This window comes from Mustelus asterias, chromosome 16 (assembly GCF_964213995.1).
Source record: "Mustelus asterias chromosome 16, sMusAst1.hap1.1, whole genome shotgun sequence".
In the NCBI taxonomy this organism is placed as follows: Eukaryota; Metazoa; Chordata; class Chondrichthyes; order Carcharhiniformes; family Triakidae; genus Mustelus; species Mustelus asterias.
Window position 1 is genome coordinate 102,129,796 of NC_135816.1, and position 16,249 is coordinate 102,146,044.

General features: G+C 47.0%; 1 protein-coding gene and 1 pseudogene across 1 annotated transcript in view; both read right to left on the reverse strand.

The window, feature by feature from the left end:
• Positions 1–16,249, reverse strand: part of LOC144505328 (cystatin-B-like) — a 339,685-nt gene that overhangs the window by 28,587 nt on the left and 294,849 nt on the right. The gene's annotated exons all lie outside the window — the stretch shown is intronic.
• LOC144505423 (E3 ubiquitin-protein ligase DTX4-like) overlaps positions 714–16,249 on the reverse strand; it is a 120,184-nt pseudogene continuing 104,648 nt past the window's right edge.

The following is a 16,249-nucleotide window of genomic DNA, read 5'->3' on the forward strand; positions in this document are numbered from 1 at the left end:
CCAGGGTTCCTGCTCCTGATCACTGCCCAGTGATCCCTGGGTTAGAGAGAGGGGAAACCAGCCAGGGTTCCGGCTCCTGATCACTGCCCAGTGATCCCTGGGTTAGAGAGAGGGCCGATCAGGGGTACTTAGAATTTTTGATGTAATCATGGCTAATAATGAACGTAAATCCTTCAGATTTAAAAATAATTTAAAAACCCCTCAAACTGCATGTTATTGAGCTTGTAGAAAATAAACACTTGGATCTTTCATCAGACACGCACCTTGTAATCAAATCAAATCACCGAACGCTATTAACTGACTTGGGGGCGGGTGGGGGGTGATGCAGGGATGTTCGGGGTTAATGCAACTCAGTGTTCCATCAGAGAGAAAGAGATAAAACCTTCGGTGCAGAATCTCCCTCGTATTTCCTCACACTCCCTCCCTCTCCTTCATCCTTCTGGGTTTCTGTCTCCACCTCAAGCCCCTCTCTCTCCAGCTTACTCTCTGCATCACTCTCTCTCTAGTCCACACAGTCTATCTTCCCCCTATTCCCTCTCTCTAACCCACTCTCTCTCAAGCCCACGCTCTCTCGCTTACTTGCTCTCTCTAATGCGCACTCTCTCCCCCCCCCCCCACTTATTCACTTTCTCCCCCTCTTCTCTCGCTCTCTCCTTCACTCTCCATCCCTCTCCTTCCATCTCTTGAACTCTCTGCTCCTCAGGGAGCTATCCTCAGTCTTTGTCATCAGTGATTCCCTGGGCTTTCAGCTCTGCCCACACATTCTCCAGATAGTTGCAGTCGGGATATCCGTGCCCAGTCAGATTGGAACCAAATTCTGTTTTGTGATGGATCTCGTTCCAGACCACAGTGTCCGACTCTCCCGTTGTACTGGATGTTCCGATGGCAAAGATTAATCTCCGGTCCCAGGCTACCAGCAGCAGCCTCAGCACCTACGCAGCAGGGGAGGGGCAAAGGGGAGAGAGCAAAGGTTAAACCTGAAGCAGAGAATTACCTCCAGTAATCTCCAAAACCATATCGATGGGTTGGTGGAGCGGTTAAGTGGCAGATGGATTTTAACATCGAGAAGTGTGAGGTGATGCATTTAGGGAGGTCAAAGGCTTATCGGGAATACACAATAAATGGGAATATACTGAGAAGGGTGGATGAAGTGAGAGATCGTGGCGTGCAAGTACACAGGTCCCGAAAGGCAGCAGTTCAAGTAGGCAAGGTTGTAAAGAAAGTATATGGAATGCTCTCCTCCAATGGCAGAGGTATAGAATATACATGGATGTAATGTTGGAATTGTATAAAACACATTTGAGGCCACAACTGGAGTATTGTGTGCAGTTCTGGTCACCACGTTACAGGAAGGATGTAATTGCTCTGGAGAGAGTGCAGAGGAGGTTTACAAGAATGTTGCCCGGGCTGGAAAAGTATAGCTGTGAGGAGAGATTGGAGAGGTTGGGGTTATTTTCCTTGGAACAAGGAAGGCTGATTTGATAGAGGTGTACAACATAATGAGGGGAAGAAATAGTGTGGACAGGATAAAATTGTTTCACTTGATGGAGAATTCTAGAACCATGGGACACAGATTCAGGATAAGTGGCAGTAGGTTTGGTCGGGACATGAGGAAGAACCTTTTTACGCAGAGGGTGATGGGTGTCTCGAATTCACTGCCCAAGTTAGCGGTGGAGGCAGAGACCCTAAACTCTTTTAACAAGTACCTGGATCTGCACCTTAAGTGCTGTCAGCTACAGGGCTGTGGACCGGGTGCAGAAACTGGAATTAGTGAGGGAACCTGGGTGTCCTTGGACTGGCATGGACAAGATGGGCCAAATGGACTCTTTCTGTGCTGTGTCATTTCTATGGTTCTATGAATTACAAAAGTGAGGAGGTTATGCTTCAGTTATACAGGGCATTGGTGAGACCACATCTGCAGCAGTGCGTACACAGAACCCGGAGTTCTGACAGGGACCGAGGTCACTGTCTGTGTGGAGTTTGCACGTTCTCCTCATGTCTGCATGGGTTTCCTCCAGGTGCTCCGGTTTCCTCCCACACTCCAAAGATGTGCAGTTTAGGTTGATTGGCCATTCTAAATTGTCCCTTGGTGTCAGGGGGATTAGCAGGGTACATATGTGGGGTTATGGGGATAAGGACTGGGTGGGGCTATTGACGGTGCAGGTTCAATGGGTTGATTGGTCTCCTTCTGCACTGTTGGGATTCTATGACTTCTTTGACAAAACCGTAGCGTTGTAGACAAAGTAGTGTATCATGTGTGTGTGACCAATAATGAGAAAAAATACACCAGCTGGTCATTTTAACCCCACCTTCTGGTCCCTGCTCTGGAGCCTTGCAGGCCCCAACACTGCAGGTACAGATCCCAGTATCTTTCAAATGAAGTGAGTTTTTCAGCCTCGCCATCAACTTCGGGAGTGAATTCCAGATGCCCACAACCCTCTGGGTGAAAAAGTTTTTCCTCATGTCCCCTCTGAACCAGTGATTCCCAAACGTTTCCACGTCACGGCACTCCTCTAAATTATAAAAAAAACTTTGAGGCACTGGTCCTATTTTCTCTGTCTTCTTCCCTTACTGGAAACTCATTTTTAACTTCTCCCAGTCCTCTCGCCGACCTCTCTCTGTCTCTCTCGCTTCTCCCTGGGTTTTTGCAGCCTTTTTGAATTTTTGCTTTTTATTTAGGTGGCATGGACCCTTTGCCTTCAGCTCCAAGTCCCATTGGTCGTACGCATGGGCCTGAAATATCTAAACCATGTGCAAGCAGCTCATTCTCAGCCGGCACATACATGGGACACCCAAGATTCGCCGGGTCTTGGCGATGTCAACCACGGAATTGAAGACGAAGGTTAGATTCAGTTTAATTCCATGAATTTTGAATTGTCTTGAATCTTTCTTCACAGCACACTGGTTGGGAACCACTGCTATAATCCTACTACCAATCACCTTATATCTGTCCCTACTTATAACTGACCCCATCGCCTGGGGAAACAAGACTTCCCTTTCCACCCTTCCTCAACCTCTCAATTAGGTCACCCCTTAGTCTCCTCTGTTCTAAAGGAAAACAACCCTAGCCTTTCCAACCTCTTCTCACAGATGCAATTTTCAAGCTCTGGCAACATTCTTATAAATCTCCTCTGCGCTCTCTCCAGAGCAATTATGTTCTTCCTATAATGTGGTGACCGGAACTGGATTAGATACAGTGTCAAGCTCCCTCTACATTACCCTGCAGTGCACTTCCTCCCACTTTATACCCAGTATCAGTATCGAGCGCTCCCAGGGACAGGTACAGCACGGGGTTAGATACAGAGTAAAGCTCCCTCTACACTGTCCCTATCAAACACTCCCAGGTCAGGTACAGCATGGGGTTAGATACAGAGTCAAGCTCCCTCAACACTGTCCCCATCAAACACTCCCAGGACAGGTACAGCACGGGGTTATATACAGAGTAAAGCTCCCTCCACACTGTCCCCACCAAACACTCCCAAGGACAGGTACAGCACGGGGTTAGATACAGAGTAAAGCTCCCTCTACACTGTCTCCCATCAAACACTCCCAGGACAGGTACAGCACGGGGTTAGATACAGAGGAAAGCTCCCTCTATATTACCCTGACAGTGCACCAGGGTAATATACAGACTAATATGACACTTTATACCCAGTGTCAGCTCTGATGACAGGTACAATGCAGGGTTAGACTCAGTGTAGAGCTCCCTCTAGAGCATGACAATATTATTTCAGTAAAAGATTTAATAACACCAGGTTCAAGTCCAACAGGTTTATTTGGTAGCAAATAAACCTGTTGGACTTTAACCTGGTGTTGTTAAAACTCTTACTGTGTTTACCCCAGTCCAACGCCGGCATCTCCACATCAATATTATTTCACATGGAGACACTGACCTCTCAGCCCTTCTCATTATCCGGCAAGTAACAATGTCATGGGAATCCCATCGCTGTGAACGTCATTCCAGGATTCGGGGGCTCTGGACCCTATTAAAAAGAGTGTCACAGTGAGGGGTGTGGGGTATATCAGTGTTATAGTGAGGGATGTGGGGTATATCAGTGTTACAATGAGGGGTGTGGGGTATATCAGAGTATTACAGTGAGGGTTGTGGGACATATCAGAGAGTGTTACAGTGAGCATTGTTGAATTATACCAGTGTAACAGTGAAGGGGTGTGGGATATATCAGAGAGTGTTACAGTGAGGGGAGGGTTGTTTCAGAGTGTTACAGCGAGGGGTGTGGGTATATCAGTGTTTCAGTGAGGGGTGTGGGATATATAAATGTTACAGTGATGGGTGTGGGGTATATCAGTGTTACGGTGAGGTGTGTGGGGTATATCAGTGTGTTACAGTGAGAGGGTGTGGGATATGTAGGGTATTACGGTGAGCGGGAATGTGATATATCAGTGTTACAATGAGAGGTGTGGAATATATCAGAGTGTTACAGTGAGTGGTGTGGGATATATCAGTGTTACAGTGAGGAATGTGGGATATATCAGTGTTATAGTGAGGGGGTGTGGGATATATCAGAGAGTGTTACATTGAGGGTTGTGGAATATATCAGTGTAACAGTGAGGGTTGTGGGATATATGAGTATAACGGTGAGGGGGTGTGGGCTATATCAGTGTTATAGTCAGGGGGTTTGGGCTATATCAGTGTTATAGTCAGGGGGTGTGGGATACATCAGTGTTATAGTCAGGGGGTGTGGGATACATCAGTGTTACAGTGAGGGGGTGTGGGATACATCAGTGTTACAATGAGGGGGTGTGGGATATATCAGTGTAACAGTGAGGGTTGTGGGATATATCAGTGTAACAGTGAGGGTTGTGGGATATATGAGTATAACGGTGAGGGGGTGTGGGCTATATCAGTGTTATAGTCAGGGGGTTTGGGCTATATCAGTGTTATAGTCAGGGGGTGTGGGATACATCAGTGTTACAGTGAGGGGATGTGGGGTATATCAGTGTAACAGTGAGAGTTGTAGGATACATCAGTGTTATAGTTAGGCGTTGTGGGATATATCAGTGTCATAGTGAGGGGTGTGGAATATATCAGAGTGTTACAGTGAGGAGTTGTGAGATTAATCAGTGTAACTTTGACGGGTTGTGGGCTATATCAGAGAACGTTACAGTGAGGGTTGTGGAATATATCAGCATAACAGTGAAGGTTGTGGGACATCTCAATGTAATGCTGAGGGTTGTGTGATATATCAGTGTTATTGTGAGGGGGTGTGGCATATATCAGTGTATCGGTGAAGGGATGTAGGATATGTCAGTGTAACAGTGAGGGTTGTGGGATATATCAGTGTTATAGTCGGGGATGTGGGATGTATCAGTGTTATAGTCAGAGGTGTGGGATATATCAGTGTTACAGTGAGGGGGTGTGGGATATATCAGTGTAACAGTGAGAGGATGTGGAATATATCAGTGTAACAGTCAGGGTTGTGGGATATAGCAGTGTAATGGTGAGGGGATGTGGGATATATCAGTGTAACAGTGAGGGTTGTGGGATATATCAGTGTAACGGTGAGGGGCTGTAGGATATATTGGTGTAACAGTGAGGGTTGTGGGATATATCAGTGTAACAGTGAGGTTTGTGGGATATATCAGTGTAACAGTGAGGGTTGTGGGATATATCAGAGTTATAGTCAGGCAGTGTGGGATATATCAGTGTTATAGTGAGGGGTGTGGAATATGTCAGAGTGTTACAGTGAGGAGGTTTGGGATATATCAGTGTAACATTGAGGGGGTGTGGGATATATCAGAGAATGTTACAGTGAGGTTTGTGGAATATATCAGTGTAACAGTGAGGGTTGTGGGATATATCAGTGTTATAGTAAGGGGTGTTTTACATATCAGGGTGTTACAGTGAGGAGGTTTGGGATATACCAGTGTAACATTGAGGGAGTGTGGGATAGATCAGTATATGTTACAGTGAGGGCTGTGGAATATATCAGTGTGTTGGAGTAAAATCAAAATTAAAGGATACAAGGTGGTTACCTGGCACAAAATGGACTCTGGGAAAAGACATTAAGATGTGCTGACTTGGGCACAGACATTGCACAACAAAGAGTTAAAACCTGTTAGTGTCTAAATTGCTGCAGGAAATAGATCAGACCCTGAGGCACCTTAGTTTGAGATAAAGCAGAACCAAAACAATTAGTTTTGGTAACGAGATCAGTCATTGATGGGGGGCATAAATGCATAAATGTATCTACTCTATGTATAATGATGTACTGACGGCTAATGTCCGGACTTGACCATTATTTGAAAATGTATTAAAGATGCTCAACTGCCATTTTAAAGTTTGAGAAGGTGACCGCGTGCACTGCGGAGTGCCCAGCGCTTCTCCCAAAGCTTTGTCTGATAAAACTGCGTGTTGAATCTTTAAGTCTGACTCCGAATGGTGATTTTCCCACAGCAAGTGTAACAGTGAGGGTTGTGGGATATATCATTGTGATAGTAAGGAGATGTGGGATATATCAGTACAACAGTGAGGGGGTGTGGGATATATCAGTGTGATAGTAAGGGGATGTGGGATATATCAGTATAACAGTGAGGGGGTGTGGGATATATCAGTGTGATAGTAAGGGGATGTGGGATATATCAGTATAACAGTGAGGGGATGTGGGATATATCAGTGTGATAGTAAGGGGATGTGGGATATATCAGTATAACAGTGAGGGGGTGAGGGATATATCAGTGTGATAATAAGGGGATGTGGGATATATCAGTATAACAGTGAGGGGGTGTGGGATATATCAGTGTGATAGTAAGGGGATGTGGGATATATCAGTATAACAGTGAGGGGGCGTGGGATATATCAGTATAACAGTGAGGGGGTGTGGGATATATCAGTATAACAGTGAGGGGGTGTGGGATATATCAGTGTAACAGTGAGGGGGTGTGGGATGTATCAGTGTTATAGTGAGGGTGTGGAATATATCAGTGCAACATTGAGGGGGTGTGGGATATATCAGTGTAACAGTGAGGTTGCAGGATATATCAGTGTTATAGTCAGGCGGTGTGGGATATATCGTTGTTATTGTGAGGGGTTTGAACTATATCAGCGTGTTCCAGTGAGGAGGTGTGGGATTAATCAGTGTAACATTGAGGGCGTGTGAGAAAGATCAGAGAATGTCACAGTGAGAGTTGTGGAATGTATCAGTGTAACAGTGAGGGTTGTGGGATACACCAATGTAATGGTGAGGGTTGTGGGATATATCAGTGTTATAGTCGGGCGGTGTGGGATGTATCAGTGTTATAGTGAGGGTGTGGAATATATCAGTGCAACATTGAGGGGGTGTGGGATATATCAGTGTAACGGTGAGGGGATGTAGGATATATCAGTGTAACAGTGAGGGTTGTGGGATATATCAGTGTTATAGTGAGGGGCGTGGAATATGTCGGTGTTACAGTGAGGAGGTGTGGGATATATCAGTGTAACATTGAGGGAATGTGAGATATATCAGAGAATGTTACAGTGAGGGTTGTGGAATATATCAGTGTAACAGTGAGGGTTGTGGGATATATTAGTGTAACGGTGAGGGTTTTGGGATATATCAGTGTTATAGTCAGATGGTGTTGGATATATCAGTGTAACGGTGAGGGGATAAGAACATAAGAAATAGGAGCAGGAGTAGGCCATCTAGCCCCTCGAGCCTGCCCCGCCATTCAATAAGATCATGGCTGATCTGATAGTGGTTTAGTTCCACTTACCCGCCCGCTCCCCATAACCCGTAATTCCCTTATTGATCAGAAAGCTATCTCCCTGCGACTGAAACATATTTAACGAGGTAGCCTCCACTGCTTCAATGGGCAGAGAGTTCCAGAGATTCACTACCCTCTGAGAGAAGAAGTTCCTCCTCAACTCTGTTCTAAACCGACTCCCCCTTATTTTGAGGCTGTGGCCTCTCGTTCTTGTTTCCTTTCTAAGTGGAAAGAATCTCTCTGCCTCTACCCTGTCTAGCCCCTTCATTATCTTATATGTCTCTATAGGATCTCCCCTCAGCCTTCTAAACTCCAACGAGTACAGGCCCAATCTACTCTATCTCTCCTCATAAGCTAACCCCCTCATCTCCGGTATCAACCTGGTGAACCTTCTCTGTACTCCCTCCAAGGCCAATATATCCTTCCGCAAATAAGGGGACCAACATTGCACACAGTACTGTAGTTGCGGCCTCACCAGTACCTTGTACAATTGCAGCAAGACCTCCCTGCTTTTATACTCCATCCCCTTCGCGATAAAGGCCAACATTCCATTTGCCTTCTTGATCACCTGCTGCACCTGCAAACTGAGTTTTTGCGATTCATGCACAAGGACCCCCAGGTCCCTCTGCACAGTAGCATGTTATAATTTTTCACCATTTAAATAATATTCCATTTTACTATTATTCCTTCCAAAGTGGATAACCTCACACTTGTCAACGTTATACTCCATCTGCCAGATCCTCGCCCACTCACTTCGCCTATCCAAATCTCTCTGCAGACTTTCCGCATCCTCCACGCAATTCGCTTTCCCAGTCATCTTTGTGTCATCCACAAACTTTGTTACCCTACACTCGTCCCCTCCCCCAGATCGTTGATGTATATGGTAAACAGTTGAGGCCCCAGCACCGATCCCTGCAGCACGCCACTGGTCACCAACTGCCAATCAGAAAAGCACCCATTTATTCCAACTCTCTGCTTCCTGTTAGATAGCCAATCCTCAATCCACGCTAACACTTTACCCCCAACTCCGTGTACCCTAATCTTCTGCAGCAACTTTTTGTGAGGCACCTTATCGAATGCCTTCTGGAAATCCAAAAACACCACATCCACCGGTTCCCCTCTGTCAACCACGCTCGTTATATCTTCATAAAAATCCAGTAAATTCGTCAAACACGACTTTCCCTTCATGAATCCAAGTCTGCTTGATCGAAGTAAATCCAGTAAATTCATCAAACACGACTTTCCCTTCATGAAACCAAGTCTGCTTGATCGAATCATTTTTTTCCAGGTGTCCTGCTATTTCTTCTTTAATGATGGATTCCAGCAGTTTCCCAACTACGGACGTTAAGCTAACTGGCCTGTAGTTACCCGCCTTTTGTCTACCTCAATTTTTAAACAGATGTGGGATATATCAGTGTAACAGAGAAGGTTGTGGGATATATGATTGTTATAGTCGGGGGTGTGGGAGAGATCTGTGTTACCATGAGGGGTTGTGGGCTACATCATTGTGATAGTCAGGGTGTGTGGGATATATCAGTATTACAGTGAGGAGGTGTGGGATATAGCAGTGTAACAGTGAGGGTTGTGGGATATATCAGTGTTATAGTGAAGGCGTTTGGGATCTATCAGTGTAACGGTGAGGGGATGTAGGATATATCAGTGTAACAGTGAGGGTTGTGGGATACATCAGTGTTATAGTCAGACTGTGTGGGATATACCAGTGTTATAGTGAAGGGTGTGGAATATATCAGAGTGTTACAGTGAGGAGGTGTGGGATTAATCAGTATAACATTGAGGGGGTGTGGGATATATCAGTGAATGTTACAGTGAGGGTTGTGGGATATATCAGTGTAACAGTGAGGGATGTAGGATATATCAGTGTAACAGTGAGGGTTGTGGGATATATCAGTGTCATAGTGAGGGGTGTGGGATATATCAGTGTTATAGTCAGGCAGTGTGGGATATATCAGTGTTATAGTGAGGGGTGTGGAATATATCAGGGTGTTCCCAGTGGGAAATAACAGTGAATGTTAGTGAGGTTTGTGGAATATATCAATGTAACAGAGAGGGTTGTGGGATATATCAGTGTTAGATTTGTTGTTGTTCGTCCATCGTCATCGATGGGGACCTCGACACCATTAGTCATTTTGAGGCTGAATGCGGTGTGTCCGAAGATGACTCATCAGGCCAATTCGGGCACGGAATGTCCTGGCACATATTGGGCAGACTTGTGTAGGCGCTGTAGTTGTTGTGCTGGTGGCTCTGGACTTCAGCAGCTCGCGCTTAAGTTGTGCTTCAGCATTGCACCTTGCTTCATAAACTTGACTGCTCTTGTGGATGAGGTAGTGCCAGGTAGGGCGGTTTTGTGCCAGCGTTTCCCAGGTGGTCGTGTCTATGTCAAGCGACTTCAGGGAGGCCTTGTGTGTGTCTTTGTAACGTTTCTTCTGCCCTCCATGCGAGCGTCTCCAGCAGAGAGTTCCCTAAAAAGGAGCTGCTTGGGTATGCGCTCGTCCGGCATACCGATGACATGACCTGCCCACCGGGTCTGTGCTCTCATCAGCAGTGTGTGGACTGATGGTAGACTTGCTCTGGAGAGAACTTGAGTGTCTGGTACTTTGTCCTGCCATCTGATGCGTAATCTTCTGCGAAGACAAGTCATGTGGAAATGATTGATCTGTCTTGCAGCCTTCGATACACAGTCCACGTTTCACAGGCATACAGGAGGGTAGTGAGTACCACAGCGCTGTAGACCTTCAGTTTGGTTGCTGGGCTGATTCCTCGACGTTCCCATACAGTGGAACGCAGTCTGCCGAAAGCAGAACTTGCCTTTGCTATTCTGCAGTTAACCTCTGTATCAATAGTCACTGCTCGGGAGAGGGTGCTGCCAAGATAAGTGAACTGGTCCACTGCCTGTAGTTTCTGCCCTTTGATTGTAATTATGGGTCCTGTGAACGGTGCATGAGGAGCAGGCTGGTGCATGACTTCGGTCTTTTTAATGTTAATGGTGAGTCCAAAGTTGTCACAAGCCGTGGAAAATTTATCCATACTGACTTGCATCTCTGGCTCTGAGCCAGTACAGTAAGAAGTCTCACAACACCAGGTTAAACACAGGGCGCAGTCATCGGCAAAGAGAAAGTCTCTCAGAACAGTCTCCTTCACTTTGGTAATAACTTGAAGTCTCCTCAGGTTGAAGAGCTTCCCATCCACTCTGTACTTGAGGCTGATTCCAGCAACACTGTCCTGGAAGGCATCATTCAGCATGGCAGTAAACATCATGCTGAACAGTGTGGGTGCAAGCACACAGCCCTGTTTGACGCCATTGGTGACTGGGAATGCCTTCGAGGATTCTCCGCTGTCCAGTACTCTGGCCATCATGCCATCATGGAACTGGGGGGGCAGCCAAACTTTGACATGATCCTCCACAGGCCTTGTCGGCTAACAGTGTCGAAGGCTCTCGCGAGGTCAACAAAGGTAGTGTAGAGCTCGCGATTCTGCTCCTGACACTTCTCCTGAAGTTGGCGCGTGGCAAAAATCATGTCAATAGTCCTGCGACCTTCGTGGAGGCCACACTGTGACTCTGGAAGCAGGCCCAGCTCCAGATGAGTGACCAGACAATTTAGCAGGACTCTTGCGAGGGTTTTTCCTGCGACGGAGAGCAGCGAGATTCCTCGGTGGTTGTCGCATACTTGCCGATTGCCCTTCCTCTTGTAGAGGTGTACGATGGAAGCAGCTTTAAGTTCCTGAGGAATGGATCCTTGCTTCTAAAAGGACTGGAACAACTCGGTGAGCTTCTCAATAAGTACAGGACCAGCAGCTTTGTAGATCTCTGCGGGTGTGGCGTCTGCTCCGGGGCTTTGCCACTGGATAGCTGGCTGACAGCTTTCGTGACTTTGGCGACTACCGGTTGGTCATCCATGGCGCTGTTGATATCGACCTGGGGAATCCTGTCTATCGCCTCATCGTTAATAGATGACGGTCGGTTGAGGACGGCTTCAAAGTGTTCAGCCCATCTCTGCAGGATCTGAGCCCTCTCTGGAATGAGAGTTGTACCATCTGTACTCAGGACGGGCGAACTCCCCAGAGATTGATGTCCATAGAGAGTGTTGAGGGCTTCATAGAACCGTTTCAAATCGTTTCTGTCAGCGTATCCCTGTACGTCATCTGCCTTGGCGCTCAGCCAGGCATCCTGCATTTTACGCAGTTTATTCTGGACTGTCCTGTGAGCACTGGTAAAGGCGTTTTTCTTGGCAGCTGATGATGGGTCGTTCTGACAGGCACGATGAAGACGGTGCTTTTCAACAAGTATCTCCTCATCGTTCCCATCGAACCAGTCATGCTGCTTGCGGATAGAGGGCCCGAGCATCTTCAGTGCAGATGAATGGACAGCATCCCTGAAGCGTTCCTAGTCGTCCTCAGCGCTGCCTGCGAGGTGTAGGTCAGCAAGCTTGGTTTCTAAGTCTCCAGCCAGTGCTGAAGCTATGCTGGAGTTCATTAGCTTGGCCACATTGATTCTTTTCATAACCTTGCTTCCTTGTGGTCGCCTCTTGGGTCTGATGCAGAGCCTCATTTTGGAGACAATGAGCCTGTGATCTGTCAACAGTCAGCACCACACATGGCCTTGGTCACTCTGACATCCTGCCTGTCTTTTCTCCTGACAATGACATAGCCGATAAGATGCCAGTGCTTAGAGCGGGGGTGCATCCAGGAGGTCTTGTTACGGGTAGGCAGACGGAAGGTTGTGTTGATGATGAGGAGGTCGTGTGCTGCACAGATCTTTATTAAGAGTAGGCCGTTACTGTTACACTTGCCCACTCCATGCCTCCCAACGACTCCCTGCGAGATTGCAGAGTCACACCCTACTCTTGCATTGAAGTCGCCAAGCAAGATCAGCTATTCGGTACTACTCACTGCTGATAGTAGGGCGTCTAGTTCTTCGTAGAACTTGTCTTTCATCTCGTCCGGGTTGTTCATTGTGGGTGCATTGGCACTGATCAGGGTGGCTTGACTGCTGTTTTGTAGCGGAAGCTGTAAGTCATAAATCGGTCGTTCACACCCTTGGAGAGACTAGCAAGTTTCCGAACAAGGTGACCCCTGACGGCGAATCCAACTTCAGCATCACGATGCCCATCGCTGCTGCGACTGCTTCAGAAAAAAGTGTATCCACCTCCAGTTTCAGTTAGCTGACCTACATTGGCAAGACGAGTTTCACTCAGGGTTGCAATGTCAATGTTGTATCTTGCAAGCTACCTGGCAACTAAGGCAGTTCTTCTCTCTGGTCTGTCTGCTGTAGGGTTGTCCAAAAGCGTGCGCACGTTCCAAGTGCCAATGGTGAGCGGTGTCACCTTGTGTTTTATTTTGTTTGTTTGACCGCAAGATGGGATCCCCGCCAGCCGCAGTAAACTGGCCAGGGTGTAGTGAAGCAAGCAATGTTTAGGGCACCTTTTCGAGCCCCTTCCTCATTCTACGGAGGTGAGCAGTGCATTCCTGAAGAGGGCTGCTCATTCGCCCAGGTAGACGCCGAGTTTCTCTGCTGCTTCGGTCAGCGGAAAACGACCATTAGACCTGAGCTGCCTGTGTGCAGGTCCGTGACTACAGCTCCCAGTGTATCCACACCTGCTGCTTCATCACTCACCCATTGCCACAGGACTTCAAAGGTTAAACAGGACGATGATGATGATGGTGTTGAGACTAGCGCTTGATTTGGATTAAAGTGAGGGAGAGTTGCGCAGCGTCAGCCTCACTCTCTCTTCCCAAGTATGGGGTGTGGGGTGTCAGGGAGGGGTAGTAACTCTGGTGGGGGAACATGTCGCGTCCTTTTCAGGGCTGTTTGTCCACCTTTGGTCCCCACCTGGCACTCAGCTCTCACCTGTGGCTCCCCATAGCTGTTTGCATGTGACAGCAGCCAGACCCCGGGCAACGGCTTCGACAAGCTGGCTGAACCAGGTGAGGGTAGCCGACGGGTCTCAACCCTCGGTGAGATAGGGAGATGTCTATCCCAGCATGTGAAGGCAGACTTCGGCGGATTGAGCGGACGAGACCAATGGAAGGTCCAACGGTCAAGAAGGCGGTCTCTGCAAGCGTAGTGGAATGTGAAGAGCAGGACAAGACACAGAAGATGTCCTGGTCATCCAATGCGCCCAGTCCCATCTCCAGCCTTCTCGACTTTTGTCTTGTCACTCGATCCAGATGGAAATTTGGAAGAGAGAGTGAGGCTGACGCTGCACAACTCTCACTCGCTGTAATCCAAATCAAGTGCTAATGTTATAGTGAGGGGATGTGGGATATATCAGTGTAACATTGAGGGTGTGTGGGATATATCAATGAATGTTACAGTGAGGGCTGTGGAATATATCAGTGTAACAGTGAGGGTTGTGGGATATATCAGTGGAACAGTGAGGTGTGTGGGATATATCAGTGTAACAGTGAGGTGTGTGGGATATGGGAAATATCAGTGTTACAGGTCAGGCAGTGTGGTATATACAGTAAGAAGTTTAACAACACCAGGTTAAAGTCCAACAGGTTTATTTGGTAGCAAAAGCCACACAAGCTTTCGGAGCTCTTAGCCCCTTCTTCAGGTGAGTGGGAATTCTGTTCACAAACAGAGCTTATAAAGACACAGACTCAATTTACATGAATAATGGTTGGAATGCAAATACTTACAACTAATCAAGTCTTTAAGAGACGAAACAATGTGAGTGGAGAGAGCATCAAGACAGGCTAAAAAGATGTGTATTGTCTCCCAACGTCTCCCAACGCCAGTGTGGTATACATCAGTGTTAAAGTGAGGGAAGTGGAATATATCAGTGTAACATTGAGGGGGTGTGGGATATAACAGTGTAACAGTGAGGTTGTCGGGTATATCAGCGTTATAGTCAGGCGGTGGGGGATATATCACTTTTAGAGTCAGGCAGTGGGGGTATATCAGTGTTATATTGAGGGATTTGGAATATATCAGTGTTATAGTCAGGTGATGTGGGATATATCAGTGTTCTAGTGAGGGGTGTGGAATATATCACAGTGTTACAGTGAGGAGGTGTGTGATATATCAGTGTACCATTGAGGGGGTGTGGGGTACATCAATGAATGTTACAGTGAGGGTTGTGGAATGTATCAGTGTAACAGTGAGGGTTATGGGATATATCAGTGTGATGGTGAGGGGATGTGGGAAATATCAATGTTATAGTCAGGCGGTGTGCGATGTATCAGTGTTATTTTGAGGGGTGTGGAATATATCAGTGTAACATTGAGGGGGTATGGGATATATCAGTGTAACAGTGAGGTTGCAGGGTATATCAGTGTTATAGTAAGGCGGTGTGGGATATATCAGTGTTATAGTGAGGGTTTTGGAATATATCAGTGTTATAGTGAGGGGGCGTGGGATATATTAGTGTAACGGTGAGGGTGACGTCCGTGGTGGGGAAGTTGTTGGAGAAGATTCTGAGAGATAGTTGGGAATGTTGGGAATCAAGTAGATAAGGTTGTTAAGAAGGCATATGGTGTCTTGGCGTTTATTGGTAGGGGGATTGAATTTAGGAGTCGTAGCGTTATGTTGCAACTGTACACAACTCTGGTGCGGCCGCACTTGGAGTACTGTGTGCAGTTCTGGTCCCCACATTACAGGAAGGATGTGGAGGCTTTGGAGAGGGTGCAGAGGAGGTTTACCAGGATGTTGCCTGGTATGGAGGGGAGATCCTATGAGGAGAGGCTGAGGGATTTGGGATTGTTTTCGCTGGAAAGGCGGCGGCTAAGAGGGGATCTTATTGAAACATATAAGATGATTAGAGGTTTAGATAGGGTGGATAGTGATAGCCTTTTTCCTCTGATGGAGAAATCCAGCACGAGGGGGCATGGCTTTAAATTGAGGGGGGGTAGTTATAGAACCGATGTCAGGGGTAGGTTCTTTACCCAGAGGGTGGTGAGGGATTGGAATGCCCTGCCAGCATCAGTAGTAAATGCGCCTAGTTTGGGGGCGTTTAAGAGATCCGTAGATAGGTTCATGGACGAAAAGAAATTGGTTTAGGTTGGAGGGTCACAGTTTTTTTTTTTTTTAACTGGTCGGTGCAACATCGTGGGCCGAAGGGCCTGTTCTGCGCTGTAATGTTCTATGTTCTATGTTCTATGTTCTATAGGATGTATGCGCATTTAGAAAGGAATAAACTCATTAACGATAGTCAGCGTGGTTTTGTGAGAGGGAGGTCATGCCTCACTAACCTGGTGGAGTTTTTTGAAGAAGTGACCAGAATGGTTGACGAGGGAAGGGCCGTGGATGTCATCTATATGGACTTTAGTAAAGCGTTTGACAAAGTCCCTCATGGTAGGCCGGTGAAAAAGTTTGGATCTCATGGGATAAAGGGGGAGGTGGCTAGATGGGTGGAGAACTGGCTTGGTCACAGAAGACAGAGGGTGGTAGAGGAAGGGTCTTTTTCCGGCTGGAGGCCTGTGACTAGTGGTGTTCCGCAGGGCTCTGTGTTGGGACCTCTGCTGTTTGTGATTTATATAAATGATCTGGAAGAAGGTGTAACTGGGGTGATCAGTAAGTTTGCGG